Source organism: Erigeron canadensis, chromosome 1 (genome assembly GCF_010389155.1).
Source record: "Erigeron canadensis isolate Cc75 chromosome 1, C_canadensis_v1, whole genome shotgun sequence".
Lineage (NCBI taxonomy): Eukaryota > Viridiplantae > Streptophyta > Magnoliopsida > Asterales > Asteraceae > Erigeron > Erigeron canadensis.
Genome location: NC_057761.1, coordinates 2,389,379 through 2,412,863, shown reverse-complemented (window position 1 = coordinate 2,412,863; position 23,485 = coordinate 2,389,379). Strand labels below are relative to the sequence as shown.

The 23,485-nt window shown below is 32.8% G+C and overlaps 4 non-coding genes across 4 annotated transcripts; all 4 read right to left on the bottom strand.

Moving 5' to 3' along the window:
- Window positions 1–12,975: 12,975 nt before the first annotated feature.
- LOC122586227 lies at window positions 12,976–13,073 on the bottom strand. Its single transcript, XR_006321932.1, has one exon. It is a non-coding gene; the product is annotated as a small nucleolar RNA snR60/Z15/Z230/Z193/J17 (small nucleolar RNA).
- Window positions 13,074–13,216: 143 nt separating this feature from the next.
- On the bottom strand, window positions 13,217–13,318 carry LOC122586219. Its single transcript, XR_006321924.1, has one exon. It is a non-coding gene; the product is annotated as a small nucleolar RNA Z103 (small nucleolar RNA).
- Window positions 13,319–13,400: 82 nt separating this feature from the next.
- Window positions 13,401–13,504, bottom strand: LOC122586218. The gene has a single exon (XR_006321923.1). It is a non-coding gene; the product is annotated as a small nucleolar RNA Z103 (small nucleolar RNA).
- A 278-nt stretch (window positions 13,505–13,782) lies between these two features.
- LOC122586186 lies at window positions 13,783–13,944 on the bottom strand. The gene has a single exon (XR_006321893.1). It is a non-coding gene; the product is annotated as a small nucleolar RNA snoR137 (small nucleolar RNA).
- Between the last annotated feature and the right edge of the window lie 9,541 nt (window positions 13,945–23,485).

The window sequence follows — 23,485 nt, the reverse complement described above, 5'->3', positions numbered from 1 at the left end:
CCTTTGTTTTGCCACTGTCCTAAATAATTCTGATAAGTTTGGTAATAGGTCAACCAAGTGTGTCCTTATTGGTTATTCTGATGGGAAAAAGGCTTATAAGTCTCCTTTTTAAGGGTTTTTGGCTGCCTTTGTTTTGCCACTGTCCTAAATAATTCTGATAAGTTTGGTAATAGGTCAACCAAGTGTGTCCTTATTGGTTATTCTGATGGGAAAAAGGCTTATAAGTTACTTGATTTAGAGAATAAAAACATCCTATACGGGATGTAAAATTTCATGAGACCATTTTTCCTTTTAAAATGAACAATATTGATAACACTTGTGATGACTCTCTTGCTACTCATTTGAATTTCTTTGATAATCTGCTATTTGGTGATAATATTTCAAGACCCTATGATGAAAGGAGAGAGTTCCCAAGGATTGATGGCAATGACTCTGGTCACCTTGGAAGCACACTTAGAGCTGCTAGGGACCATGAGTCAAGTGCCACACTTAATGAGGAAAATGAACCTTCTGAGGGTAACAATGACACTTCAAATATACATCAATCATCTTTTAGGGATGACCAGACTAATAACCCTCAAGATTTTGTCCCTAGGAGATCTGGTAGGATAACCAGACAACCGAAGAAATTTGAGGACTTCATTCTTAGTACTAAAACTAGGCATACTATCAATAATGTTGTTAATTACAATAAATTAAATGGTGATAACTTATGTTTTGTGTCAAATTTGAACAAAATGGCTGAACCTAAGGACTTCCAAGAGGCATGCACCAACCCATATTGGGTAGATGCCATGAACTCTGAAATGGAAGCCCTTCATAAAAACAATACTTGGATTTTGACTCACCTTCCAGAGAATAGACAACCCATAGGTTGTAAATGGGTATATAAAATCCAATACAAGTCAAATGGTGATATTGATAGATACAAGGCAAGATTAGTTGCCAAAGGGTATGATCAGAGGGCAGGGGTTGATTTTGAGGAAACTTTCTCACCTGTTGTTAAGATGATTACCATTAGATGCTTGCTTTCTGTTTCTGTGCACAATAACTTGCCTATCTTTCAACTTGATGTTAATAATGCATTCCTTTATGGGGATCTTGTGGAGGATGTTTACATGCTTCCACCCCCTGGCTATCATTCTAACTCTGACCCTAGGGTTTGTAAGCTTGTTAAGTCCTTATATGGACTCAAACAAGCTCCTCGAAAGTGGAATGAGAAACTTACTTGTGCTCTGCTTGATATTGGCTTTGTTCAAAGCAAAAGTGACTATTCCCTTTTCACTAAGACTACTAAAACTACTTTTGTTGCTCTCCTTGTTTATGTAGATGACATTGTCATCATTGGTAATTATGTAAATGAAATTGAAAGTTGTAAACAGTTTTTGAGTAAAAGATTCTCTATCAAAGACCTTGGAATTCTGAGATACTTCTTAGGAATAGAAGTCATTGACTGTAAAGAAGGTTTATATTTGACACAAAGAAAGTATTGTCTTGATCTACTTTCTGAGTTTGGATTACTTGGATGTAAACCTTCTCAGACTCCAATTGAAACCAATTTCATTGTTGGTAGTGAAACTGAGAAGGATGAACCCTTGAAAAACATTACTGAATACCAAAAACTAGTAGGGAAACTTATTTATTTAACCCTAACTAGACCTGATATTGCTTTTACTGTTCACATGCTTAGTCAATATATGCATGATCCTCATGATTCACATTTGAAGCTTGATATGAGAGTAATTAGGTACCTCAAGGGCTCACCAGGTAAAGGTATTCTGCTCTCAAAAGGTACCTCTCTATCTTTAATTGCATATGTTGACTCTGATTGGACCAAGAAGGCAACTGCTAGAAAGAGTATCACTGGATACACTCTCTTTCTAGGTGGTTGCCCCATTTCTTGGAAGAGTAAAAAACAGCAAACCATTTCCAGGTCATCTGTTGAGGCTGAATTCAGGGCCTTGGCTGCTGTGACATGTTAAGTAATATGGGTCTTAAAAATCTTGGAAGAATTGAATGTTCATGTAACAAAACATGTAAGTGTATTTTGTGATAGCAAGGCTGCAGTTCAAATTGCAGCCAATCCTGTTTTCCATGAGAAAACCAAACACTTTGAAATTGACTTATTTTTTATAAGAGAGAAAATTCTTTTGGGAACCATTAAGACTATAAAAATTACTTCTGAGGAAACCATTGCAGATGTGTTTACCAAAGGATTGAATTTTAATCAACACAAACAATTGTGCAATCAACTTGGTCTATTTGACCCCTTCTCGCAATCAAGCTGAGGAGGGGTGTTGGAATATCACCTTACTTGTGAGTTATATTTACTTGGACTGTTTTGTATTTCAGGAACTTATTACATTTGGAACAAAGTTCAAGGACTATATTTTTTTAATTAACCATGTGAATTGTATTGATACTCAAAAAACTATACAAATAAAGACATAGAGACCTTGGTTAACACCAAGTCTCATACTAAAAACATACAAGAGACATAATACTACAACCCAATCCAAACTTCTAAAACAAAAAATTCAAAAGAAAATGCCACAACCACATTTAGACTAACAGACATACAGACCAGATTTCTCAATACAAAATTCAACCAAATCTCAAAGCATGCTAGAAATGGACCAAGTAGCGTCATTTTGCACCGCTCACTATTCCATTTCGCACACATACTTCAAGATATACCACCAACCTAGAAATAACCATCAGTCAGCCATATAAGTGCAGTTCACCCATTTCAATTTCCATATATTCCCAATGGTGATCACATTCTTTGTCTTCCTTACTCTGATAGGAAGCAATTTATTCTTAACACTATCCTTAATGCAATTGCAGACAGCCTCCTCATTCCTTTCCTTCTTTTGAAACAACCTCATATTCCTTTCTTGCCAAATGAAATATACTGCAGCAACAATTATAAGCTTATTGAACACAATTCCAATGTTATTTTTTCCTTTCAAACTAGCAATCTCATGAATTATGCCTTGCAGATTATTATTTCTTCCCAATTTCCAACCCAATTTCCTCAAATTAGTCCAAATAGCTTCAGTAACTTTGCATTTAAAAAATAAATGATCATGACTGTCATTCCCATTGCTGCAGAACACACAATGCAAGCTGCTGGTATGCATCCACTTTGACATTCTATCCTGTGTCATTAATTTTTCCTGCACAGCAATCCATAGAATAAAGGCATATCTAGGATTAGATTGTTTGAACCACACCACTTCTTTCCATTCAACAATTGGCCAATTATTTCTCAAATCCTTCCAAGCTTGTTTAGTAGAGAAATCCACATGCTGATTACTTCTAGTAATCGAAACAACTTTATCCACCTTATCCAGCTGCAAATTAGGCACAAGAATATTCTTTAAACAACTAAATTTGTCTTCCCAATTATCAGGCTACTTCCATTTTCCATTTTCAATCATAGAAACAAGTTTTGTACCTACATCCATTCTAGCATCATAACGAATTCTCTTTGAAATAAAATTGCTAAGTGGTCCTTCAGGATACCATCTATCATACCACATTGATATACCTCTGCCATCTCCTACCTTATAACCACAATTTTGTTTCACCAAATCTCTAATATATAACATTGTTTTCCATCCCCAACTATCATTTTTATCCTCTACTACCTCCCACATACTGACATTCTTTAATTTGACCACATTAACCCATTGAGCCCATAAAGAATTTTTATTTTCCAAAATCTTCCAAAACTGCCTAACAAACATCACCTCATTCCACTTTTTAACATCCTTAATCCCCAAGCCTCCTTGATCTTTAGGCCTACAAACAATTTTCCAAGCAACTCCTGCTTTCCCTAATGCAGAACCACCAGCATTCCAAAGAAAACCTTTTAGCAATTTCTCAATCTCTTTTATAACAGTATTAGACAGTAGATAAACAGATGCCCAATATAGTTGCATAGATGACAGAACAGAAGCAATCAATTGAATCTTCCCAGCATAAGACAACTTCTTATTTTTCCAACAATCAATTTTAGTCTTAATTCTTTCAATCAAAACCTTACACTCAGCAACCCCCAATCTTTTAGCCAACAAAGGTACTCCTAAGTACCTAACAGGAAGCTTTCCATTTTTAAATGGCAAAACTTTTAGTAATTCCCTTTTGTCCTCCTCCTTAATACTTCCAAAGAAGATGGTACTCTTACCTAAATTAGGAACCAGACCAGAAACCTCTGCAAATTCGTCAAGGCTTTTCTTAACCAGGCTAAAGACTGGTTGAGCTTAGCTGGATTCGGGTCGGACTTTGGGTAGATCAAGGCATGTTCAGCCTTCTTAGGACCGGGCTCAAGCCTTAGCTTCCACCAAATGCTATCTTGAGAAGAGAATAACAATACATTAAAACTTTCCATCAGTATGGTGAGGCTACAGCTGGTGCCGCTCCTACTCCTGAGGAAAAGAAGGAAGAGGCCGAAGTGAGTGATGAGGATATGGGATTCAGCTAATTCGACTAGAAAGTTTCCTTTAGTATGTTTATTCTTATCTATCATTTGCAAGAGTTTGAGCAGAGCATCTAGTAGTACCCTCATGATTCTCTTGCAGTTTAAGTAGAAAGTATTAGTAGTGTCGTGCTCTGTTTTCAGTATACTGTGTCATATTTGCGGTATTATACGCTATTATGCTAGCCGCCAGGTTACTGTGATCATGATTGTGTTCCTAATGATTTGGCTTGCCTGTGTATGACATGTATTGTTCTGGTATGTTGGTTGATCAAAAAAAAAAAAAAAAAACTTTCCATCAAAATCGATTATATACAAACTTTAAGAAAGTACCTTCCGGTCAATTAGTGTCGTAGTATGTTCTGCTTCATTGTCGACGTCGTTATCCATATTAAAAACATGGAAGTATTAGTAGCATTCTTATATCTAACTTATGCAATTGAATGATAGAAGATGAGGATATAATATGGTAGTTTTTTAACATTTCAAATTGGATATGTGGACCAAAGCAGAAACTATGTATGAGTGGTATCCAATCTAAGTTATGTACCTTAAGCAATTGTTCATCAATGTCAAGGCTGCAAGTATTCTACTATTTTGGTAGAGCCTGGTGTAGAATCCTTTCAACTTATCTTCTAAATAGCATTTGGCCCAGCCTACTCATCCTTCCCAAAAAACCCTTCATATGAAAATGCGTGAGATATAATTCTGTATCATATTTTCAAGAAACAGTACCAAGTTGATTAATCGTCCTTCGTTGTTGTCGGACCGGGAAAAAAACAATGGAAAAGGGATCGGAAAAAATACGGAAAATGAGATATATTATATAGAGATTACTTTATTTTTTGGGAGAAGACCCAAAACAGGGAAATTCAAAGTAAGGTGGAAGATAAAGAAGAATGGAAGTATGGTGAAAGAAACTAATTTAGGGAAGAAAAAACCTTACGTTATTGTTTTTCGAAAGAGGCGTGGGAAAGGGATCCACGTTGGCCATGTCGGAAGTTTTTTAAAAATTTCTTCTAGAAACAAGGTTGCTTTATTAATAAAAGAGATTTGGTCACACTTCTAATTTTGGGAGTGGTGGATATGAATAACTTTAAAAATAAAAAAAGTAAATATTCTTAGTTTTGCATTTAATAAGGCCTACACATTCAATACAACTAATAAAATAAACCATTTTTTTTTTCCTTAGACTTTTTTACTTTTGAAAAAATCAAAATGCATTTCTCCTTTATTCACTAATTTAAACATCTCAATCTAATATACCTATAATACTCTTAATGAAATAATTTACTATATAGATCCGTCAAAACTTAAAATAACTACAATATACCACCTTTAACATCAATTAATTTTACATTACTACTATCGCGCCTCCATCACCGTCCCCACTGTCGCCCCCACCACCGTCACCACCACCACCTCTGCCATCATCAGTACTCCTCCCAAAATCTAGTATCTTAAAAACAAAATATACACAATATTTACACATTTGTTTCTAATTATATCTTGATACACAATATCTTAGATTAGCAAGGCATCACTATACCACTAGGTTTATATCACTCCATTTGATACATGTAATAACATCTCTTCTCTTTATATTTTCTGATAAGATATTGGTATATATAAATAAACTAATATAACAGCTTAATTTTAATCTTAATATATATTAAAAGATAAGCGACTTAACCTCAATTGACTAATCAGTTCTTAATTTCACAAATTTAATTTAACTAACACATGTTTAAATTAATTTATATTTTTTTTGTTTTTCATCACCAATTTACACAACCCAATTCAACAACAATTACTTTATTGCATAATGTCTATTTAATAAAAAAAATAGATAAAACTTAGAGAGGTTACAATATATATATATATATATATATATTGATGAATACGAATTAATATTTATATCAATATCTTATGTTATATTATAATTGCAATCAAACTAATTGTAATATTGTTGTTACTAGTAATTGTAATCAAATTATAATTAGGATAATCATTGTTATTAGTAATTGTAATCAAACTATATCTAGGACAAACTATGCTTTTTTATTATTATTACATCAAGTGGCGACATTTTATATCATTACACACCCCTCCTTCTAACGGACATTAAAGTCACTCCGTTAACCTCTTCATGTGCAATGCACATAAGGGTAATTTCGTCCTTTACCTCAAACACTTTTTCTTTTCATGATCCAACCACTTTTATATACATATTCCATCGATCTATACATATATAGATGCAAATTACATCCAAAATGGCCCAGTGATCTTTCTTCTCAAAAATCCAAATTAGATCCAACTATCACCTCCCTATTTCATACATATACAAATTAATCATACATACAAAATAGGTGCATATACTGATGTAGATACAAAATCCATTACATATTGATACAAATTTACCACTTAAAATACAAAAAATCTTCGATTTAAACAAAAGGGTTGTCTAGTATGTTGTTAATAGCAAATGATGATTATATATTGTTTCACCTCACATTGAGAAGGGGGGTTGAGTTTTTATTTCATCACATGTAAAAATTTATGTGAGGACAGAGGGCTGATGTTTGCAGCATATAATATTTCAAACCCATTACAAATCTAAAAAATCATACTTCAAATTTTATATAAAAAACAAGAGAAAATATAAAATGTTGTTAACAGCAAAGCTGCTACTCTCATAAACAGCCCCCTAAATTTCTCACATGATAAATTAATAAATAACCCCCCTTAATATAAGGGCAACATGAGGGAAGTAAATATTGTTAGCAGCATATTAGCTAACCCCAAAAAACAATCACATTTCAAGGTCTAAAAAGAAAATGTGGAGATGGAAACAAACAAAAGACCTTTAAACAAAATACCAAAAACCAAACCCCATAAAGACACTCATTTTTATCATCTAGAGCACCATGACTCCCTCTTTCTCTATCTTTTTGATTGCGCAGTCACGAAATACCACCAACCACCACCATATGAACCACCACACATCACCACCACTGTTTGGTAATGATTACGGGGCTAAACAAACAAGAAAATACACATCAAACAATTGTTGAAACTGATGTGTATATATATTTTCATTTCTATATATAGGGTGGCTATGAAATGAGAACCAAATTAAATTGAGAACAAATGAGAACACTTAAAAACTACATTTTGATGCATTAAAAGTTCATAAAACTGACATAGTTCATAACTAATTATCATTATCTAAGTATTTAACAGCACATTGATCCGTCAAAATTGAAAAAATCACGTTTTTTGTTAGATGCATCATTTTGATGAATATGCATCCAAGATGGATGCACAAAACAAAAAACATGATTTTTTTGATTTTGACGGATCAATGTGTTGTTAAACACTTAATAATGATAATTAGTTATGCACTATGTTAGTTTTATGAACTTTTAATGTATCAAAATGATGTTTTTAAGTGTTGTCACCGTTCTTATTTTAAAAATGTTCTCACCGTAGTGTTACCGATCAAATCTATGTAATAGGGTTGGAATTATAAAGGTAAAAAGATTTTCTTTGGATTTGGTGACTGATTTTGATAGATGTGGAGATTTATTCATCTATATGTATTTGTATAGACGTAGATGTAGATTAAAAAGATATTGAGTTTGGTTGGATTTTTGGATGATTTGTTTGGTTGAATTATTGATTTGAAAGATGAGTGACTATGTTTTGTAAATAGAAATAGATATGTATATAGATATTTATAAGGGGGTAGGGAATATAAGCTGTTAGGCATTTAAGTTGGGTGAAAAACCTCTCACATACCTTTTTTAAACCATAAAAATCATGGGGGGTCAAGTATTTATTCAAAATATTAAAATATTGGTATGTGAAAAGTTTCTCACCCAAGTTAGGTGCATAACAGCCAATACTCACTTTTCTATATATATAGATATAGATATAGATATGAAATGAGTTCATAAATTCCCTTTTATTTTATTGAAGAGTTTATTTCACAATTCTGAGAGGGTTGTTGATGATTTGATTTGTAATTGTTTTAGATTTTCATTATATTGTAGTTTACATAAAGGGAAAAGCGAATATGCTGCTAGAAGCATTGCTGCTTCTAGCATTTCCCTCACAATTTTCCCCTATGAAAATCATGTGTGTAAATACAAAATAATTGAAAACCCCACGAAACAGCTGTTAAGTTTATTTTCTTAACAACTATGCCTAATGAAAATAAAATTACTTTTTTGCACGACATCAATTAGAACTCGGTCAATTATGTAATAAAAGTTGAATATTGTTTCTTTGTAAGAGTTTGTATAAAAGAATCTCTGTTACACCATCCAACCTTAATATGATTAAGCATTCAAGTATTTAAACTTAAATATATCACTTCCTTTTGACGTATATTTTTACATTTAACGTATGATTATTTTTCTTTTTCCATATATTAATTCTTATATTGTTAATTTTGTAAACCCGTGTATCTGACACAGGTCTAAACTCTAGTTAGTTACTAATTTGCATAAATTCATTTTTTTTAATAGATAAATGAATTTAATGACAAAAAGTTATCGGTATAAAACAATCTCAAGTGAATTATATGTATATTATTATCCATCAAGAGCAATTATATTGAAATATACTAAACAATAGATATGATTAGATATTATATCAAAATTAATAGTCTAATAATATGGTTGTGGCCGGGTGGGTCGACGATATTTAAAAGAAAAAATTATATTTTTGTTCCCTCAAGTTGTTAGGATTTCTAATTATTGTCCTTAAGTGAATTAATTACAGAAAAAAACCTGAAGTTAGTCAATTTTTTCACTTTTCACTCCGCAAACAAACGCCATCACTATTACAAATTTGAGGCAATAGAGACCGGTTAGGAAAATAAAGACCTATTATTTTATAAAGAGGTGGTCTCTAAGCCTAAACAATTGGTCTCTATAGGTACCGGGTATAGAGACCTGTTAAGTAAAGAATAGAGAGTTATGAATTAAAAATACACCGGTCTCTATTCTTCAAAAACTTTAGAGACCATCTCTTTTCTATCTATCAGGTCTCTATAATATTTCTATTCTATATAGCATTTTCATTCTAAGACATTTTCATTCTGATGAAGTGATGATTAACTACTTCAAACATTATTTCCTTCAACTTTTCTCTACAATTAACTCTCACCCACCAGTCCACCACCACCTCCCTAACCTCCTGTCGGGTTTTTTTTCCGGTAGAGCGGAGGGTCTCTTTGGTTTTCATTCCCTCTTTTTCATCTCTACAAACCGTGGATCTTGGATTCTCAGATAAGATATAAGACCTTGTACTAGTTGTTGAAGTTTTGGGCAAGATCTAAGATCTAAGATTTTGGCACTAATTTTTCCGATCCATCCACGACCGTAGGGCATCCAGTCAGCGTATGAGAGAAAGAGAGGTATTGATCTTATTATCAAGTTATTATCATAACTTTAGTTGTATATAATGGCATGATTCATCCTATAATTTTGGTCAACAAGTTTTTTCAACTTTTCTTGCTGCAGGTTACTTCGGATTTCAACATTGCACCACGCTTAGTAGGCTTATGTATGTTGTAGTATTATTATTTGTGTATGTGCAACAACGATAAATATATGCAAACAATTTTTCCTGTTGTAAATATATGCAGGTTACTTCTGATTTCAACCAAATAGTATTTTTGTTTACATGCATATGTAGTATATTTTGCTAATTGTTCATAGATTGTATAATTTGGATTTAATAAAGATTTGGTTCAAATTTGAAATTGTTTGGTTCTTTTTGAATTGGGCTAGGATTAGTTGAAATATGAATTATTTTTTGTTTTTATAAATTGATGAATGTTCTTGTATTGTTTGGATTAAATGAAGATTGGTTGTAAATTCAAACTTTTTAGATCTATGAATTGGTAATTTTTAGATATGTGAATTGGTTTATATGAAATTGATTAATATATTAATTATTTTTTTTAAATAAATAAATAGAATAGAGACCAGTTTGTATATATATAACAGGTCTATATACTTAGTATAGAAACCAGTTAACAACCGGTCTCTATTTGCAAAACCACTAGTTATAGAGACCGGTTGTGCAACAGGTTTCTATACCCATTAAAACTGGTCTCTATGTGTGTTTTTTGTACTAGTGTATTTCGTCCATTAAGTGATTGGCAGATTTGTCATTTCGTTCTCCTTCTTCTTCCATACTCATACCACGAGCACATTCATCCTTTCACTAACTAATCATTTTTGATAGAAAAGCTTATAACATAGAGAAAATTTCATTACATACTCCTATGGTATACTATATTATCAAGTTTCATCCCTCTCGCTTTTTCGTATCATTACATATCTATAACGTGATTTTTTGTGTCATTACCTACCCTCCACGTATCGTCCGCTTGTTTCCATCCGTAAACCTTCTCAGGTGCGTTCCACGTGAGGGTATTTATATCCATACGCATCATATTTATCCATTATTTTTCCTTTTAATTAGGTCTGGCAATCCATACCCATACCACTTAAATTGGGCTATATTGGGTAAATATTTTAACTTAATGGGTATAAATGGACTATTAAAACTGGAGGTGGGCGGGTATTAATTCAACCCTCAAAGTATTTCACCAGCTCTAACGGGTCCAAGCTGGTAAGTGTGCGGGTCTGTGTGGGTTTGGCCTGTCACCATATATATGCAACAACTTCAACAATGTCACCAATTTCATTAATTCATTGAATTTGGCCTGTCAAGTGGGTTTGGCCAGTCAAGAAAATGTCACCCCATATGAAAGAAACTTAAAGATATGAAACAATTACACCGCCGTTGGCCGGCAACACAGCGCAACCACTCGTATCCCTCTCGCCGGTTGCGTGCTATTTCCGGTCATTACTCCGCCGCCGTTTACCTCGTCATTCCGGATATCTAAAAGGCTTTGAATTGTTTGATTTCCAATACCACTGCCCTCTTATCTTTAAGCCTATAGTCACCCTTAATTAGTGTGCCACTTTGATGCTACATGTATACAAGATTTGTCCATTTTGTCATGTATACATTTTTCTAGCCTATATATAACAATTGTATTCTTTGAACTACAACAAAGATTTCACTAATTTTTATTTAGGAAAATGTATCCGTAAAGTCCAAAACACTTAACTCGATTTTTAACCATCCGCTTTTATAGCATGATGCAAAGCATCAACATCAGATCACCAGACAAGGATGTTTACGGTTATGGATCTCAATCGTGTTTATGAGCTACATTCGGCTAATAAGGCCTCACGTGCAGGATCATCACGTGCAAGCAAGTCTACGGATGACAAAGAATACAACCTAGCGTAAAAGATACAGGGTTTGAGAGATGTCGGCAAGCAAGAGATCAAGTGAGAGAAGCTTGATCACAAAAAGCAAAAAACAATCAGTGTGCTAAGATTTGAAAATCTTGACAACCGACTTATCTCGTCTCCCACCAGACGAGCGATTTGTGGTAGAACAAATAAAACTTACCATTCGTGCTAATTATGAATTTACATAGCTTATTTATTTAGCTTTGATTATATTTAGTTTTAGTGTGGTTTTTTTTAATTGAATAAAAAGTAGACTATATGTTTTAGTGGGGCATTTGGGTATGAGTTATAAGGCATTCTTTTTTTTAATTAATTATTATTCTTTCTTAAAAAATAAATAAATAAACACACCATAGTAAAACTAAATAAATAAACTATGTAAATCCATATAAACACATTTTATTTGTTCCACCACATATCTTATTAGGTGAGAGAAGTCGGTTGCATATAATATTCAAATCTTTAGCATATTAGTTTTTTGATTTCAAGTTTCCCTCGTTCGTTCTCTTGATATCGTTCGTCGACTTCTTTCAAACCCCGCATCAGGATATATTCTCCTCATGTAGACTTGTTTGCACATGATGACCACTCACGTGAGGCTTTTATAGGCAGGTATAGCTCCTACACAGGATTGAGATCTATAACCATGAATATCATTGTCCGATGATCCAACATGCATAACCTGGATATGCTAATAAAAACAAGGTCATGATGAAGATTTAGATCGTAAAAATCAGGTTGGGTGTTTGAAATCCTACTGATGCAATTTTTATCTATGGATATCAAATGTAGATTTTAAAAGATATATATAGGTTAAAAATGTAAATGTTTGTATAAATGTAGACAAATGTTGTACACATGAACAGCAGAATTACACGCCAATTAACTGAATTAAGGGTGGTTGCAGCCTAAAAAACAAACATTCAAAATAAAAAGGCATTCCCAGGCTACTCCGTTGTTAAAATTTTATTTTAAAAAGATGTCGCTGTATTAACTTTTGCGTTAAATAAATTTGCTTAGCTAAATTGTTAACAATAATTATATGAAATTATCTTACATCCCGTCTTTCGGATACTGATCCTAATTTCTATTTCCGTTCTTTAAATCCTTACTAAATGATAGACGGATTATCGAAAATTATTGTTGGGGTATCATCAGATAGGAGCGAAAGACTATAAAAAAGTTTTATAATCATAAAATAATTAATCATTTGAACTATGCGTATCGATCATCACTTGAACCCCTTAAATAATAGACCAAAGAGTAATAAAAAGCAGCCTCATCAAAAATTAAAAATTAAACAGATACAGATTTATGCTTATTCATATAAAATAGCCCAACAACAAATCATTTATAAAAATTTTTAGTTAAGAGATTTAAACAGAGAAAGGATCAGATTTCTGGCTTGGATTCTCCCTGATAGAGAGAATTAAAAATGCGCTCAGTTATTTCATATTCGATCATCTGGGGAAATAATCATCAACTCCATTTCTCTTTTTATCTCATTTATAACCAACAGAAAATAATAATTATACTCCATTAAATAAAAACACGATATATTATCAAATAGGATGGATCAGATTTCTGGCTTGGATTTTTCTCCGAAGAGAAAAATAAAATATAGCGCTCAGTAATTTCAGTTTCGATCATCTGGGGAAATAATCATCATATCCATCATTTAAAATCAACATCGTAAATATACAGATATATACGTATGTATATAGCTAATTTTTTTTTATCATTATTGAATAAATAAATCAAAATGTATCCGCATCCAAAAGATATACAACTAAAAAAAGAGTCATAAATCTAAAAAATCAGATAACGAAATTACTATTGCATCGGCTCATACGCAAACAATTATTAAAAAAATGCCGGTAATCAGTATTTTCGATGCGAAATTAAACTAAATAAACAGCTAATTAGATAAACTAATTACAATTAAGTATAAATTAATGTGCCAGGAGACAGGTAACGTCGATGCGATTGTATACACATAGAGCTGTTTAATACTGACTATATATATAAACATATACATATATATTTAATTTATGCTCCGGAAACTTGAATTTCTCTCATTTAATATTGTGAGAGAGTTCACCATTATGAAGCAACAACAACAAAATTATATAAAAAATTAAAAAATTTTACAAACTGTTTCAAGCCACAAATAAACAAATCTACAAAATTTGAAAAAATTTGTAGATGTTAATAATAAAAATCGGAGGAAATCCGGTGGAGATTGAAATAAATGATTTATGCTTTCGTTGACACGTCCGCCGGGAACCGGCGAACGTAACGCCTATCAAAAGCAAATAAAATAATAAATGTTTAAAAAATTGAAATTAAAATTGAAAGGCTTACAGACAGATTGGTTAGTGGTGACTGAAGGCGGAAGATGAAGAATGGCTGCTGAGGGTTTGGATTTATATAGGGAGAAAAGATGATAAACCCTAGTATTTTTTTCGTAGGTATGATTTTACTAAAATGGGCTTTGACTGTTTTGCAACGGCTCGATTGACTTGATTAAGGGGCTTGGTTTGGTTGGTTTTTTGGGCCATAGCATCACACAATATTCATTTAGCCCACAATATTTCCCTAGTATTGCGATGAGATATATTAACGTGATATTTATTCGAAAGATAAATAATTAATATGTTCGAGGGTTAAATTGTTATAATTGTTATTTTATAAGATGTCTTCACTACATAAGTAAAGTTTTGATAGATAAAATACAAAAGTTGCAGCAAAGTTGTAACCTATAACAAATTTTCGAATAATTTTAGTTTAATCCTTCATACATATACTTTAATCATCATACAGGAAATGTTATTGTTTCTTTTTGGAATATTTTGACTTAATAACTATTGCCCAATTACTCATTTACCAAAGAATAAGTTTGTAAATACTATGGGTTTGAATCCATGAGAGCAAAAATCAATATAATTACTTCATCCAACACATCTTACTTTAAGGTTTAAGTTATCTTTAATCACGGTAAACATGGTCAATTTGCCTCAAAACAATTTGTATATATTCATTGGAGTCTCAATATGCTCATTGATGTGTCATATTTTATACCATTTTCACATAATTTTAGGACCAATTATTCGTTGTTTTTATAGTTTTATATCCAACTTTCAATACTTTGAGGTTGTGTTAAGTGTTTTCAGGTTGGAATATGATTAGACGAATGAATTGGTTGATTTTGATGACATATGGAAAAAACGGGAGAAGGATTCGGTCGAAAGCAAGTGAAAGACGAAGAAAACGAATTCTGGAGTATGTAACTCCCGTTACTAAGGAATTTTCTGAAATCCCTGTAACGGACAGTTAAGACAATAACGGCCGTGAGAAGTATGAAGGCATGTAACGCCCGTTAGCCCATTAACGGCCATTACACGGGAAGAAGCCAGATAACGCCCGTTAGTCAACTAACGGCCGTTACACGCTGTTTTGATATATATACACGATTAGGGTTCTGTTATTATGGTCAAATTTTGGCATAAGTTTTCTTAGTTTTCTCATTGTCATTAGCACTTTGAAGCAGACAAGTTGGTAGGGTTTTATCTCTTTTCAGCTTTTGATCGTAATCGTTTTGCTACCGGATATTCTTCAATCATTTGGTATAATATGATTTCTTCTCTATTTGTTTGTTCTTGTGTTTTTAATATGAGTAGCTAATTCTTTCGCACCCGCTTGGGTAGTAAGCTTGTCATAGGGTCGTTTTAATGTTACTTGCAAGTGTTGAACAAGATTTTTATGTTTAATCGTAGATCCACATTTATTTGGGTTTAAATATTGTTTTTATCTTTTATATTAATTAATTGATAATTGTAGTTAGAAGTTCGGGAGAAATCTATGTCATTGTCAATTGGTTTATGAAATGGTTAATCGGTGTATAATTAACCTAAAGTCGTTGGAGTTCGAGAGAAACTAGCGATAAAGATTTTAAACAATTAAATTCATTTTGAGTGTGTAAACGCTTATGATAGAGGAATCTGATTAGGCGAATAAGCAGTTCGGGAGAAAGCTTTCAAAAGATTAAATCATAAAATCAACTTAGGTTCTTAATGCTTAACTGTTTAAAGTAGAAATTAAGTGCGAGAGCAATAATTATATTTTGAGGAGTTAAAGTTTCAAGTATAACGGGAGTTCATCTTGTCTACCTTTTAAGTTGTTCAATAAATGTAAGTAATGTTTAGACCCGATGATTGGCATGTGAGCTGATCCAAGTAGGTGTCCTTTTAATTATTATTGTCATATAAAATCATTTTTACTATCATTTGAGGACGATCCATGCCCCGGTTACACCGGATTTAATTATTTTCTTCTAGTTTAATTTTGCAACGTGGCAATTCGGCCACAAAACCCCCCTTTAATTTGGATCGCTTTAGTGTTAACAATTACTTAATAAGTCCTTGTGTTTGACATCGGTTTACCAAGTCAACTATATTGCATACGAACGGGTCCATTGCTCGCAAGTGTGTAGTAGTCAATAGCTAGGTATTTCATGTTTATAAATTTAAGACTAGAAAATACACATCACTCGTGGAGTCGTGGTGTTAAGTAGTTTGCCTCCAAGCATTTTATAAACGTATTGTAGTATGGGAGCATGCGATTCCATGGTTCTGTTTGTTTTCACATTTTTAAATCGTTCAAAGACTAAAATTGCAAACTTTTTTCTTTTGATTTTTATTAGTTTTTATAATACTTTTTAAGTTAATATAAATAATGATGTGACATGGACAAATTGAATTTCAAATCTTAGGTTAAAGAAAAATAATATTAGTGTGTAGTTCAGTATGTTAGAACAATTTATTAATATGTTACTGATGACCGATATATTTAATATTTTATACATGTAATTGAAGTTGACCTTATGTTATAGGTTTATCAATGTTTAATAATAAATATATAGATAACTTCTACATTACAATAATCATTTACTTTTTTGTTAGATATCAACTATTCACTTCACGAGAAGAAATGACTTTTAAACCTTCATATAATATGTCAGACGTCATTATATCTTTTCATGTCATATTTTACTTCCAAACTTGTTTCATGTTCATGCTGTCAACATCGACCCTTTTCCTACTTCTTATTTATATTTATCTTAATATTTATGTAATTGATGATGATTCTGAGTAAAATAGAATGTCATAAAAAAACACATCTGGTTTAAAGTAAGCAACTACCTTATCACATAGTTACTTTTACTAAACATACAATTCATCATATAAAAAGTAGTTTTTAACACACATTTTTTATATTTCACTTTAAGATGATTAGTTCATGAGCTTGGTCTTACACTCTTACTATAAATAAAATGTATTCTCAAGTCTAAAAAGAATGAAAAGAAAAGAAAGAAGAATATTTTTACTAGAATGTCATTGTTATATAAACTAGCTTAATACCCGCATATTACACGGGCAAACGAAAAAAAATTTACTTTAATTTACAGAAAAATATTTATAAATGTCATGTAATCTCATAATAAAAAATATATAAAACTTAAAAGAAATTAAAAGATATAACACATTTACATATAGCAAACTAAAATATTTAAATGTAAAAATATTTGATAGAGGAATATATAAAATCAAAATTTAATTAGAGATGATGTCATAAATTAATTAGATAAAATATAAACAATTAATAAGAAAATGTCTAGTAATAACAAGTAATATTCTTTTTTAAAAATAAATGTCATCAAAATCTTGTTTTATTTATATAAAAGATTGTATTACTAGAACGTCCTTGTTATATAAATTGTAGATGTAGAAATGGTTATCCAACTATTACCGTAATATGTCCTCCATACTAATGTGTTGTTTCAAAAATAAATGGCAAAAAGGAAATCTATTTGATGTCGCCACCATACCTATATATCTCTATCTTAATTACGAGTACATTATAAAACATTTGTTTCCGTCAATTTTTTTTAACTTTCCAGTCACTCATTTTCATCTTTCTCATCAAATCTCAACCATTATTTTTTTTTTCCTCCTTCATAAATCATTTTATTATTCTAATTCATTCAAAAGAATTTATTTCAAAAATTGTATATCGATAGATCATAAAAATCATATTGGTGTTTTTAAAATTTCATGTTTTTCACTCGAGAGGTCATTCGATATACTTTTGACGAATTTTTAAATCCGAGGGCGGAGCCCTTACGGCTAAGGCATTTGGCTATCACACTCTATGACCTATCACCTCCAATAAGACTCTATGACCTATCACCCCACCATCTCATCGTCGAAACGCGCGAATACTTTCTCTCGTAATTCTAAATGGGTATACCTCATATCGTGTAACGGATACAACTTTTTACTCGTATCAAACAAAAGCATACCTCAAATACGGAGTGTGTAAAGGCGGCATGGGGACTGGAGGTCAAGGGATCCATACCGGATTGTTTTTTCAGGGATAAATTAAAGAACTTCAAAGCAACTTTAAAGGATTGGGGACGTCAAAAGTTTGGTGGACTCGAGGACAAGATCAATCTATGGAGAGAAAAAGCTACGGTATGGGAAAAAGAAGCAGAAAACAGTTGTTATTAGAGAGGGAGGTGAATGAATAGATGGATTCTAGATGGGTGTGGATTGAAAAAGATAGGGAGAAAGCGAATATTCTTAGGTAAAAATCAAGGGTCAAATGGGACGTTGAGGGTGACGAAAACTCAAGTTTTTAGCACTCGGCCATTAACATAAGAAATAATAAGAATAATCTGAGGGGTTTAATGGTGGACAACTTTTGGTGTGAGGATCCGGAGGTGATTAAAGGCGAAGTGTTTCATTTATATAAGAAATTATTTTCTAGAGAGACGAATCGTTTGAGTGCTCACTTCTCGAGCAACCGAGTTGCTCGTATCTCGAGTCAAGAAAAGAAAGGCCTTGAGGCTCCATTTATGGATACCGAGATTTGGGAGGCGGTTAAGAGCTGTGATGGTAGTAAGGCTCCAGGACCAGATGGGTTTAACTTTCGCTTCCTGAAACATTTTTGGCACATTGTGAAAGGTGATGTGGGAAAGGCTTTGAAATGGTTTTAGGGTACGACACAAATTCCTCGCGGGTGCAATTCATCTTTTGTGGCTCTTATCCCAAAGGTGGTGAGCCGCTATCGGGTTGGGGGATCTTCGACCAATTAGTTTGATTGGGTGTTATTACAAGATTATAGCTAAGATTCTTACAGAACGACTTAAGAAAGTGGTTGGTTGTTTGGTGGGTGGAGTTCAGAATGCGTATATTAGTGGGAGATACATCCTCGATGGGGTTCTTGTTGCAAATAAGACGATGGCATGGACTAAGCACTCTAAAAAATGTTGTCTTGTTTTTAAAGTAGATTTTGAGAAAGCATATGACAATCTTGATTGGGCTTTTCTCTCTTGGATCCTATGAGGCAAATGGGTTTTGGGACGAGATGGTTTAACTGGATTGGATCATGTTTGAGATCCTCTATGGTGTCGGTGTTAGTCAACGGGTCACCTATTCAAAAATTTTATGATGACAAGGGGCATTCGACAGGGCGATTCGTTATCTTCCTTATTGTTTATTCTTGCAGCTGAAGGGCTAAATGCAATGATACAGGAAGCAGTTGATCAGGGTGTTTTCAAAGCGGTAATTTTGGCGACGACTCTGTTGCAGTTAGACATCTCCAGTATGCAGATGATACTATCTTTTTCAGGTGAGTGGAGTAAGGAGAATGCGGGGAACTTGATGGGAATTCTCAAATGTTTTGAGGCAGTCTCGGGCCTCAAAGTGAACTTGAACAAGAGTAGGTTGTATGGGGTCGGTGTTGGCATGGAGGAGATTGAGAATATCGTGAGGTGGATTAGGTGTGTGGCAGGGTATCTTCCACTGACATACTTGGGTTTGCCTATTGGAATGAACATGAACAAAGAGGTTTCATGGAGACCAATGGTTGGGAAATTTAAGAAGAGATTATCATATTGGAAAGCAAAAACTTTGTCTTTTGGCGGCCGGTTGACTCTAATAAAATCGCCCCATAAGAGCACATAGTATACTTTTTCTCCTTGTTCTGAGCTTCGGTATGTATCCTCAATACTCCTGAAAAAATAAGGAGGGATTTCTTTTGGGGAGGGGTTGGGGAGAGTAAAAAAAAAATTTGTTGGATTAAATGGGAGCATACTATCTGCTTTTATGGGGTAGGGGGCTTTTAAGGATATGTTGATGTTGGCTGATTCGTGTAAGTTTTCAAGGAGAGGAATTGATTCTTAATGGTTCAGTCTTGGGAAGAATGGGGATTACATGGTGAAAGAGGTAACGAGTATGATTGAAGATGAGATCATAGCTAGTGGGGAAAGTAGATTTGAAACGAAAAGAAACAATTTAGTATCTAAGAAAGTTTGGATTCTAGTGTGGCGGATGTTAAAAGGTGACGCGAGGCCCGAATGACGTCGTCGGAAATCAACGGGCCACGGTCAATAATAATGCAAGTGGGAAATGAAATAGAAAGTCAATAATGGACCAAATATACAAGTATATGTCAAATATGACTCGAGTGTCGAACAAGGAGGCAGTGAATTAAAAACTTAAATAAATTATCTAAATTTTGAAAGTGAATTTTGTTAATTAAAAGAAAGTTTGAAAGGTTGATTTTTAACTAAAGAAAAACTTTAAAAAATGCAAATAAGAAATGAACATAAAAAGCAAATAAATAAAATAACAATATCAATCACAAACAAATGTGTTTGCTTGGGCAAATCTCCCTCTTTTTGCAACGATAGTGGTTGAACAAGATATAACAATACAAAACCCGAATTGACAAATTAAGACTTATGACCCTTGACTTCTCACGAGTGCGACGTAAGCCAAAATATCAATTTACTATTTAGAGGTTGTTCTTTTAATAACAAACTTCAATTTCAGACTCACTAGTGTTAACAAATCCGAGTATTGCAGTCACAAGTATTCCCCGACTTCGTTAACTAGCATTAAAAATGACTCATGTTGGTTCATTCAATCATAAGGTGGGTGTCCCCTTTTTATAATAAAACAAACCCCAATAAAATATGTACACACTTAATGGTTGCATTTCTAGTAGCATCATATTTTATTAGCTTTAAAAGAAAAGTTTGATAAATGATAGATAAAATTAGCATTCGGTTTCGCGTTCACTATTCCCGCAACAAACAATTGCAAAAACAACTATTTATCAATAGGGATTAGTGCGCCGGAATGCAACAAACTATGCCTAAAAGGTTATAGTGTGCACGAACTAAAGTTTTTTTCTATTGTATGCATAAACTTAGTAAAAATGTTCAAATCATGCAATGTGTATACGTGGCTGCCCGTATGAGCTGCCACGTGTAAAATTTTTTTTTGGAACAGGCCACGTGTAAGGTTTTTATTGGTTGGTCATAAAAAGTTGCATGATATAAACTTTTTTACTAAGTTTATGCATACAATAGAAAAAAATGTTATTTCGTGCACACTATAACCTTTTAGGCATAGTTTGTTGCATTCTGATACACTAAACCCTTATCAATAAATGGGTTTCAAATCAATCGGTCAATTGCAAATGACACCCACCCACAATGCTAATCCTAACCAATGACTAGTTGTAGAAGTCAAAATTCATAATCCTTAATTTAATCAATCCATAACCACTAATTAATCATCACAAAAAGAGTACAATTTATATGCCCAAACAAACACAAATAATCTACTTACTAATCATACTCATAATATCAAATAAAATACCAAGATTCATGCATAGACACATTATCAAGTAATGTTTTACAAAAAGTATATGAATAAAATGAGAAGAGTAATAGATTACAACCCAATATCTTAACAATAAAAATGGAATGATGGTTGGATCTTCTTCTTCTTCACCAAAGCTCCAAACCCTAAAATCTCAAACCCTAAAGTATAAATCTTCAAAATGGATGTAATGGTGAAAAGGGTCTTTGATGAATAGATGAAGATGATGATGGATGATGATATATTTTTGATTGTAAGAGAAAGGGTTTTTATTTGGATATGAGATTGTTGTCTTAAAAAAAAGGGATAACTTGGATGATGTTAACATTATTTTGGTTGGATGATGTTGCTCTCACAAACCATTAAAATCATGGAGGGTTTTTTGACATGTGTAGAAATTGATTTAAGTAAGTTTGTGAGAGCAACATCATCTGATGATCATAAATCATTTTCCAAAAAAAAAAAATACCAAAAGATGAAAAGATAAAGAAGCTAAAAACGTTCCTGCTGCTGTGCGTCCTTCCCTTCTTTTTGTCCAAGCAGCTCTAATAAAAATGAGGTGTTTTCCACGTGCTATGTGAGCTGGGCTTTTGTTATAATAAAAGAAAGTGGACTTTAACCACTAAAAAAATGATAGTGGCTAGTCAAATACATGCTTTTAGACTCGAGCTTTCATCCGAACAAGACTTTAACCACTATCACTCGTATGCATCCAAAAGCACAATATTAATCGTCAAAACTTCACTTTAGGCTCTAAATCTTCATTACTTCGCATCATACCTACGTAAAAGCTTATGCAAGTACTAAGTGACGGTTTAAACATCAATTTTGACTTAAAATGCAAACAAATAAAAGATGTTAGCTAATAAATAATCATGCAAAACGCAAACAAATAAAAGATGTTAGCTAATAAATAATCATGCAAAACATGTATAATTTGGCCAATATCAAAAGGTAGAATCCCGGTTAGGGAGGAACTTGACAAACGAGGTTTGGACATTAATTCGATTCTATGTCCAATGTGTGAGGATGAGGCGGAGTCGGTTGTGCATTGCTTTGTAACGTGTAAAGTGGCTCGGGAAGTGTGGGAGATGGTAACAAAGTGGTGGGGTATTGGGCTAACAAATCTGACACATGTTAGTGATATTTTCCAGCAGCAACAGAGGTTATGTGATGCAAAATTTTCTGATGCAGCGTTAAATTTCTGGGATGCTACATGTTGGGCTGCGGGATATTACATATGGAAAAATAGAAATGATAAAGTTATTAAAGACAAAGCTTGCAGTATGGAAAGCTTAATAAAGAAAATAAATATTAAGAGTTTTGAATGGGTAGGTAAATGTAAGTTTCCTCCTTCGATGGTTTAACCTACAAATGTAGAATAACAAGTCAAGTATTGAACTATTATAGACTAGTATCACTTTAAATATAATGCAAGTAATATAAATAAAACAATAAAGAGTTAAGCAATAAATAAATAAACAAGTATGTAAATGGTGAGACACAATCTAATTTTCAAGTGTATTTTATTTATTGATGTTAAATAAAATATCAGGTTGTTGCGGAACATAGATAATACAAATGTAAATATCTAAACAACCTATGAATTACAAGTGATCTATACTTGCTAAATATTCTTAAGATCGAAACACTTAAAGATGTGAAGTATTTCTTGTAGCGATCGAGAGTATTTAGGCAAGTTTACCAAATTGTAAAAGTGATTTGAACGAGGGAAATGACTTGGTATTTATAGGCAAAAAGAGTTAATATTTAATTCTTTTTGCCGTACAAATATGGTTACATGCATTTAAGGAAACAACTTTAATTCCTTAAATGCATTGGTTAAAGTACAAGGATAAAGTCACATGGATAATGACTTGTCATCCTTTTAACCAATCATCTTTACACACGTGTCATACTTT